Below are 9464 nucleotides of genomic sequence, written 5' to 3'. Positions count from 1 at the left end.
TTTAAATCATATCTTCTCAATCACATCTTTTTAAAACCAATCATATCTTTTTAACCACATCTTTTTCAAAATAGTTTTCAATCAAATCTTTTTGATTTCTAATTTCAAAATCTTTTTCAAAAAATCACTTGATTTCTTTCCCACTCTTATTTTCGAAAATCAATTAAAGTTTTTCACAATGTTTTCAAAATCTTTCACTCAATTTTCGAAAATTACTTCCCTTCTTCTCACATCCTTCTATTTATGGACTAACACTATTCCTTAATGCAAAATTCGAACTCCATCTTCTTTGATAAGTTCGAATTTTCTACTCCTGTCTTCTACTTTTCTTTTCCTCTGACACCTCAAGGAATCTCTATACTGTGACATAGAGGATTCCATATTTTCTTGTTCTCTTCTCTTTCATATGAGCAGGAACAAAGACAAAGGCATTCTTGTTGAAGCTGACCCTGAACCTGAAAGGACCTTGAAGCGAAAGCTAAGAGAAGCTAAGGCACAACTCTCTGTAGAGGACCTGACCGAATTCTTCAAAGAAGAAGACATGGCAGCCGAAAACAACAACAATGCCAACAATGCAAGGAAGGTGCTGGGTGACTTTACTGCACCTACTCCCAACTTCTATGGGAGAAGCATCTCTATCCCTGCCATTGGAGCAAACAACTTTGAGCTTAAGCCTCAATTAGTTTCTCTAATGCAACAGAATTGCAAGTTCCATGGACTTCCATTGGAAGATCCTCATCAGTTTTTAGCTGAGTTCTTGCAAATCTGTGACACAGTCAAGACTAATGGGGTTGACCCTGAGGTCTACAGACTGATGCTATTCCCTTTTGTTGTAAAAGACAGAGCTAGGACATGGTTGGACTCACAACCTAAAGAAAGCCTGGACTCTTGGGAAAAGCTAGTCAATGCCTTCTTGGCAAAGTTCTTTCCACCTCAAAAATTGAGTAAGCTTAGAGTGGAAGTCCAAACCTTCAGACAGAAGGATGGAGAATCCCTCTATGAAGCTTGGGAAAGATACAAACAATTAATCAGAAAATGTCCTTCAGACATGCTTTCTGAATGGAGCGTCATAGGTATTTTCTATGATGGTCTCTCTGAACTATCCAAAATGTCTTTGGATAGCTCTGCTGGAGGATCTCTTCATCTGAAGAAGACGCCTACAGAAGCTCAAGAACTCATTGAAATGGTTGCAAATAACCAATTCATGTACACTTCTGAAAGAAATCCTGTGAACAATGGGACTAGTCAGAAGAAAGGAGTTCTTGAGATTGGCACTCTGAATGCCATACTGGCTCAGAACAAGATATTGACTCAACAAGTCAATTTGATTTCTCAAAGTCTGTCTGGAATGCAAAATGCACCTGGCAGTACTAAGGAAGCTTCCTCTGAGGAAGAAGCTTATGATCCTGAGAACCCTTCAATGGAAGAGGTGAATTACTTAGGAGAACCCTATGGAAACACCTATAATTCTTCATGGAGAAATCACCCAAATTTCTCATGGAAGAATCAAGAGAAACCTCAACAAGGTTTCAACAACAATAATGGTGGAAAAAATAGGTTTAGCAATAGCAAGCCTTTTCCATCATCTTCTCAGCAACAGACAGAGAATTCTAAGCAGAACCCCTCTGACTTAGCAACTATGGTCTCTGATCTAATCAAAACCACTCAAAGTTTCATGACTGAAACAAGGTCCTCCATTAGGAATTTGGAGGCACAAGTGGGACAGCTGAGCAAGAAAATTACTGAACTCCCTCCTAGTACTCTCCCAAGCAATACAGAAGAAAATCCAAAAGGAGAGTGCAAGGCCATCAACATGGCCGAATTCGGAGAGGAAGGAGAGGAAGTGAACGCCACTGAGGAAGACCTCAGTGGGCGTGCACTAGCCTCCAATGAGTTCCCCAATGAGGAACCATGGGAATCTGAGGCTCAAAATGAGACCATAGAGATTCCATTGGACTTACTTCTGCCATTCATGAGCTCTGATGAGTATTCTTCCTCTGAAGAGGATGAGTATGTCACTGAAGAGCAAGTTGCTAAATACCTTGGAGCAATCATGAAGCTAAATGACAAGTTGTTTGGAAATGAGACTTGGGAGGATGAACCCCTTTTGCTCACCAAAGAACTGGATGACTTGTCTAGGCAGAAATTACCTCAAAAGAGACAAGATCTTGGGAAGTTTTCAATACCTTGTACCATAGGCACCATGACCTTCAAGAAGGCCCTGTGTGACTTAGGGTCAAGTGTAAACCTCATGCCTCTCTCTGTAATGGAGAAGCTAGGGATCTTTGAGGTACAAGCTGCAAGAATCTCATTGGAGATGGCAGACAACTCAAGAAAACAAGCTTATGGACTTGTAGAGAATGTTTTGGTAAAAGTTGAAGACCATTACATCCCTACTGATTTCATAGTCCTAGAGACTGGGAAGTGCATGGATGAATCCATCATCCTTGGCAGACCCTTCCTAGCCATAGCAAAGGTTGTGATTGATGTTGATGGAGGTGAACTGATCATTCAAGTGAATGAAAAATCCTTGGTGTTTAAGGCTCAAGGATATCCCTCTGTCACCATGGAGAAGAAGCATGAAGAGCTTCTCTCAAATCAGAGACAAACAGAGCCCCCACAGTCAAACTCTAAGTTTGGTGTTGGGAGGCCACAACCAAACTCTAAGTTTGGTGTTGAACCCCCACATTCAAACTCTAAGTTTGGTGTTGGGAGGTTCCCACATTGCTCTGAGTATCTGTGAGGCTCCATGAGAGCCCTCTGTCAAGCTACTGACATTAAAGAAGCGCTTGTTGGGAGGCAACCCAATGATTATATTTTATCTATTTCCCTTTGTTATTTTATGTTTTTTGTAGGTTGATGATCATAAGAAGTCACAAAATCCATTGAAAAAGCAAAAACAAAATGAAAAACAGGAATAAAAATAGCACACCCTGGAGGAAGAACCCACTGGCGTTTAAACGCCAGTGAGGCTAGCAGTTGGGCGTTTAACGCCCAGTCTGGCACCATTCTGGGCGTTTAACGCCAGAAAGGGGCACCAGACTGGCGTTAAACGCCAGAAAAGGGCAAGAACCTGGTGTTAAACGCCAGAAATGGGCACCAGCCCGGCGTTTAACGCCAGATTTGGCACAAAACGTGATTTTGATTGCCATTTGGTGCAGGGATGACTTTTCCTTGACACCTCAGGATCTGTGGACCCCACAGGATCCCCACCAACCCCACCACCCATCTTTCTCTTCACCACTCACATTCATCCTTCATAAAACCCCACCTACCTCACCATTCAAAATTCAAACCACTTACCCTCCCAAACCCACCCATACATGGCCGAACACAAAGCCATTCCCTTCTTCCTCATTTCTTCTTCTTCTACTCTCTTCTTTCTTCTTTTGCTCGAGGACGAGCAAACCTTTTAAGTTTGGTGTGGTAAAAGCATTGCTTTTTGTTTTTCCATAACCATTTATGGCATTCAAAGCTGGTACAACTGAGAAGGCATGACCTCAAGCCCATCACTAAGAAAAGGATGGAGCAAACAAGAGACCCCTCTCATCAAGAGATCCCTGAGATGCCTCAAGGGATGCACTTTCCTCCACAAAAACTATTGGGAGCAAATCAACACCTCCCTAGAAGAATTGAGTTCCAACATGGGACAACTAAGGGTGGAGCACCAAGAACACTCCATTCCCCTCCATGAAATTAGAGAAGATCAAAGGATCATGAGAGAGGAGCAACAAAGACAAGGAAGAGACATTGAGGAGCTCAAGCACTCCATAGGATCTTCAAGAGGAAGAAAGAGCCGCCATCACTAAGGTGGACCCGTTCTTTAATTTCCTTGTTCTTTATTTTCTGTTTTTCGAAATTTTCATGCTTATGTTTGACTATGTATGTGTCTTATGATCATTAGTGTCTTAGTGTCTATGCCTTAAAGTTATGAATGTCCTATGAATCCATCACCTTTCTTAAATGAAAACTGTTTTTATTACAAAAGAACAAGAAGTACAGGATTTCAAATTCATCTTTAAAACTAGCTTAATTAGTTTGATGTGGTGGCAACACTTTTGTTCTCTGAATGTATGCTTGAACAGTGCATATGTCTTTTGAATTTGTTGTTCATGAATGTTAAAATTGTTGGCTCTTGAAAGAATGATGAAAAAGGAGACATGTTACTAAGGATCTGAAAAATCATAAAAATGATTCTTGAAGCAAGAAAAAGCAGTGAATACAAAAAAAAAAAAGAAGAAGGAGAAAAACGAAAAAAAAAGGGGAGAAAGAAAAAGAAATGAAAAAGAAAGAAATAAAGTTGTGATCCAAGGCAAAAAGAGTGTGCTTAAGAACCCTGGACACCTCTAATTAGGGACTTTAGCAAAGCTGAGTCACAATCTGAAAAGGTTCACCCAACTATGTGTCTGTGGCATGTATGTATCCGGTGGTAATACTGGAAGACAGAGTGCTTTGGGCCACGGCCAAGACTCATAAAATAGCTGTGTTCAAGAATCATCATACTTAACTAAGAGAATCAATAATACTATCTGGATTCTGAGTTCCTAAAGAAGCCAATCATTCTGAATTTCAAGGGATAAAGTGAGATGCCAAAACTGTTCGGAGGCAAAAAGCTACTAGTCCCGCTCATCTAATTTGGAGCTTAGTTTCATTGATAATTTGGAGTCTATAGTATATTCTCTTCTTTTTATCTTATTTGATTTTCAGTTGCTTGGGGTCAAGCAACAATTTAAGTTTGGTGTTGTGATGAGCGGATAATTTGTACGCTTTTTGGCATTGTTTTTAGTATGTTTTTGGTAGTTTTAGTTGAGTTCTTAGTATATTTTTACTAGTTTTTAGTTAAAATTCACTTTTCTGGACTTTACTATGAGTTTGTGTGTTTTTCTGTGATTTCAGGTATTTTCTGGCTGAAATTGAGGGATCTGAGCAAAAATCTGATCCAGAGACTCAAAAGGACTGCAGATGCTGTTGGATTCTGACCTCCCTGCACTCGAAGTGGATTTTCTGGAGCTACAGAAGCCCAATTGGCGCGCTCTCAACGGCGTTGGAAAGTAGACATCCTGGGCTTTCCAGCAATATATAATAGTCCATACTTTGCCCAAGATTTGATGGCCCAAACCGGCGTTCAAAGTCACCTCAAGAAATTCCAGCGTTAAACGCCGGAACTGGCACCTAAATGGGAGTTAAACGCCCAAACTGGCATAAAAGCTGGCGTTTAACTCCAAGAAGAGTCTCTACACGAAAATGCTTCATTTGCTCAGCCCAAGCACACACCAAGTGGGCCCGGAAGTGGATTTTTATGTCATTTACTCATCTTTGTAAACCTTAGGCTACTAGTTTTCTATAAGTAGGACCTTTTACTATTGTATTTTCATCTTTTGATCATGCTTTGATGATTGAACCCTCATTGGGGGAGGCTGGCCATTCGGCCATGCCTAGACCTTGTTCTTATGTATTTTCAACGGTGGAGTTTCTACACACCATAGATTAAGGTGTGGAGCTCTGCTGTACCTCGAGTATTAATGCAATTACTATTGTTCTTCTATTCAATTCCGCTTGTTCTTTGTCCAAGATATCACTTATTCTTCAACTTGATGAAGGTGATGATTGACACTCATCATCATTCTCACTCATGAACAAAGTGACTGACAACCACTCTTGTTCTACAAGCAATCAAAGCTCTAGTGAATATCTCTTGGATTCTTTAACCGGAGTCTTCGTGGTATAGGCGAGAACTGATGGCGGCATTCAAGAGAATCCGGAAGGTCTAACCTTGTCTGTGGTATTCCGAGTAGGATTCAATGATTGAATGACTGTGACGTGCTTCAAACTCCTGAAGGCGGGGCGTTAGTGACAGACGCAAAAGAATCACTGGATTCTATTCCGGCCTGATTGAGAACCGACAGATGGATAGCCGTGCCGTGACAGGGTGCGTTGAACATTTCCAATGAGAGGATGGGAGGTAGCCACTGACAACGGTGAAACCCTTGCATAAGCTTGCCATGGAAAGGAGTAAGAAGGATTGGATGAAGACTGTAGGAAAGCAGAGAGACGGAAGGGAAGGCATCTTCATTCGCTTGTCTGAAGCTCTCACCAATGATATACATAAGTATCTCTATCTTTATCTTTATGCTTTATTCGTTTATCACTATACCCAATTGAGTCTGCCTGACTGAGATTTACAAGGTGACCATAGCTTGCTTCATACCAACAATCTCCGTGGGATCGACCCTTACTCGCGTAAGGTATTACTTGGACGACCCAGTGCACTTGCTGGTTAGTTGTGTGAAGTTGTAGTGATCACAATTTCGCGCACCAAACCCAAAGGGTGGAATCGATGTCATTACTTTGAGGTCCGGCACTACATTACAAGAGAGGAGTCCCGAGGAGCCAAGCTCAAGAGAAGATATTCAAATTGAAGATGTTGTTGAGGTGGAAGATGTTGAAGAAGAGGTTGAGTTACAAGATACAGTTGCAGAAGCAGTTGCTCAACCAAGGAATGGAGTATCTAAGGAAGATGATGCTGTGAGAGAAGTCATTTCCATTCCTTTTCCACATCTTGCTAGGAGGACTAAGAAGCAAGTGGAGCTAGATCCCAAGATGGTGGATATCTTCAAAAAGGTTGAGGTAACTATTCCCCTTTTTGATGCTATTCACCAAGTACTTAAATATACTAAGTTTCTAAAAGATTTATGCATGAATAAAGAAAAGATACATGATTTAGAAACTATTCCCTTGGGTAGCTCAATTTCTGCTCTTATGGGTGCTATACCGGAAAAATATAGTGATCCTGATCCTTGTATGGTTACATGTACTATAGGGGGTGTTCAATTTGTTGATTGCATGTGTGATTTAGGTGCATGTGTTAGTATTATGCCATTATCTGTATAAGATGCTTTGAGGCTCCCACCGTTAAAAAGGTCGGCAGCATGTTTTATTTTGGCAGATAAGAGCATAATTTCAATGGTTGGCATTGCGGAAGACGTCTTGGTGAGCATTAAGGGGTTGACGTTTCCTATTGACTTCTACATTCTAGAGATGCCCCTAGTGACTCCGGAAGACCTTCATCCATCTTGCTTGGAAGGCCATTTTTGAAGACTTCGTGATTTAAATTGGATTCCTTCTCGGGTACATATTCATTTGAGATTGATGAAAGAGCAATGAGCTTCAACCTAGATGAAGCTATGGAACACCCACCGGAAGACCACTCCATCTTCCAGTGTGACATTATTGATAAGACTGTGACTGGAGTTCACCAAGAGGCAGTAGAAAAGAAGAACATGGAGCAAGGTGCAAGTGTGGAAAAGCCCTCTGAGTATATTGAAGACACCTTGCTACCTCCAATGGTTCCGGATGATCAAGTGCCAAACCATGAGCTGAAGATGGAGTTAAAGCCCCTTCCACCTCACCTCAAGTATGCTTATCTTGAGGACAATCAAAAGCTCCCGGTTATCATTACAAAGGAGCTTACTTCCCAACAAGAGGAGCATTTGCTTAGTGTGCTGAGAAGACACAAGAAAGCTATTGGGTAGAGTTTGGTGAACATAGTAGGTATAAGCCCTCAAGTCTGTGAGCACCACATATTTCTAGAGAAGGGAGCAAGGTCTATCCGTCAACCTCAAAGGTGGTTGAACCACACCATTTTAGAAGTTGTCAAGAAGGAAATGACCAGACTGCTTGAAGCTGACATCATCTATCCAATCTTGGATAGCGAATGGGTTAGCCCAGTAAAGATAGTTCCGAAGAAGTCTGGCATCACAACGTGAAGAATGAGCATAGGGAGCTCATGGCTACCGGAGTGCAGAATTCCTCGAGATGTGCATTGACTACAGGCTCTTGAACCAGGCCACTTGCAAGGATCACTACCCATTACCTTTCATCAATCAAATGCTTGATCGCCTATCAGGTAAATCACACTATTGTTTTCTAGATGGTTATATTGGTTATTTTTAAATTCATATTGCTCCGGAAGATTAGGAGAAAACAACTTTTACATGCCCATTTGGAACGTATGCATATAAGAGAATGCCTTTTAGCTTATGTAATGTACCGGCTACGTTTTAAAGATGCATGATGAGTATCTTCTTAAATTTTCTTGAGCATTGTATGGAAGTTTTAATGGATGACTTTAGTGTTTATGGTGATTCGTTTGACCTTTGTTTGGATAATTTAGCTAGAGTATTAGAAAGATGTACTAGTTCAAACCTTGTACTTAATTTTGAAAAATGTCATTTTATGGTAAAGCAAGGTATTGTTCTAGGCCATGTTGTTTTCTAATATTGGTATATCTGTTGATCCTGAAAAGGTATATGTTATTTCTGGTTTACCTTACCCCTCTTCTGTGAGGGAAGTCCGTTCGTTTCTTGGTCATGCAGGTTTCTACCGGCATTTTATCAAGGACTTCAGTAAGGTAGCACTGCCTTTATCCTATCTGCTGCAGAAGGACGTAGAATTTGAGTTGAGTGAAGAGTTCATGGAGGCATTTGACAAGCTGAAGGTTTCCTTGATCCAAGCTCCTATTGTGAGAGGGCCTGACTGGAGTAGGCCATTCGAGATCATGTGCGACGCATCAAACTATGCGGTAGGAGCGGCGCTGGCTCAGCACGAAGGTAAGGACCTATATATTATTTCTTATGCTTCTAAAACTCTAGATGGTGCCCAGTCTAATTATACTACCACTGAAAAAGAACTCTTAGCTATTGTTTTTACTCTGGATAAATTCCGAGCTTATTTACTTGGAACTAAGGTGGTAGTATACTCAGACCATGCGACCTTGAAGCATTTGTTAGCTAAGAAAGAGTCAAAACCAAGGTTAATGCGTTGGATATTGTTGTTGCAAGAGTTTGATTTAGAGATCAAAGATAGGAGTGGTTCCCAAAATTTAGTGGCGAACCACTTGAGTCACCTATAATATATTAAAAGTGACTCCACTCCTATCAATGATGCATTTCCATTTGATAACTTGCAAGCAATATCTGAGTTGGTTCCTTGGTATGCACCTATAGCTAATTATTTGGTTAGTCATACCTTTCCTTCTAATTTTACTAAGCATCAAAAGGACAAGCTTAAAAGCGAGTCCAAGTATTACATATGGGATGACCCATATTTGTGGAGATGTGGTGCTGACCAAATAATTAGAAGGTGTGTACCACAATCCGAAATCCAGTCAAATTTAGAGGCCTGCCACTCTTCTGAGAGTGGTAGACACTTTGGTCCTCAAAGAACTGCTAGAAAAATGTTAGACTGCGGATTTTGGTGGCCCACACTTTTTAAGGATGCTAATATTTTCTGTGACTCTTGCCAACAATGCCAAAGATTTGGAAATATATCCAAGAGGGATGAGATACCCCAACAACTTATGTTGTTTTGTAAAATTTTTTATGTTTGGGGTATTGACTTCATGGGCCCATTTCCAAACTCGAATGGTTTCTTATACATCTTGTTAGCTGTTGATTATGTTTCTA

At 40.8% G+C, this 9464-nt stretch overlaps 1 non-coding gene across 1 annotated transcript; it reads right to left on the bottom strand.

Annotated features, from left to right (window-relative positions):
- Window positions 1–946: 946 nt before the first annotated feature.
- On the bottom strand, window positions 947–1054 carry LOC130971180 (small nucleolar RNA R71). Its single transcript, XR_009082414.1, has one exon. It is a non-coding gene; the product is annotated as a small nucleolar RNA R71 (small nucleolar RNA).
- Window positions 1055–9464: the final 8410 nt, after the last annotated feature.

This window comes from Arachis stenosperma, chromosome 3 (genome assembly GCF_014773155.1).
Source record: "Arachis stenosperma cultivar V10309 chromosome 3, arast.V10309.gnm1.PFL2, whole genome shotgun sequence".
In the NCBI taxonomy this organism is placed as follows: Eukaryota; Viridiplantae; Streptophyta; class Magnoliopsida; order Fabales; family Fabaceae; genus Arachis; species Arachis stenosperma.
Note: the sequence above shows the minus strand (reverse complement) of the source record. Positions and strands in the feature narration are given on the sequence as shown.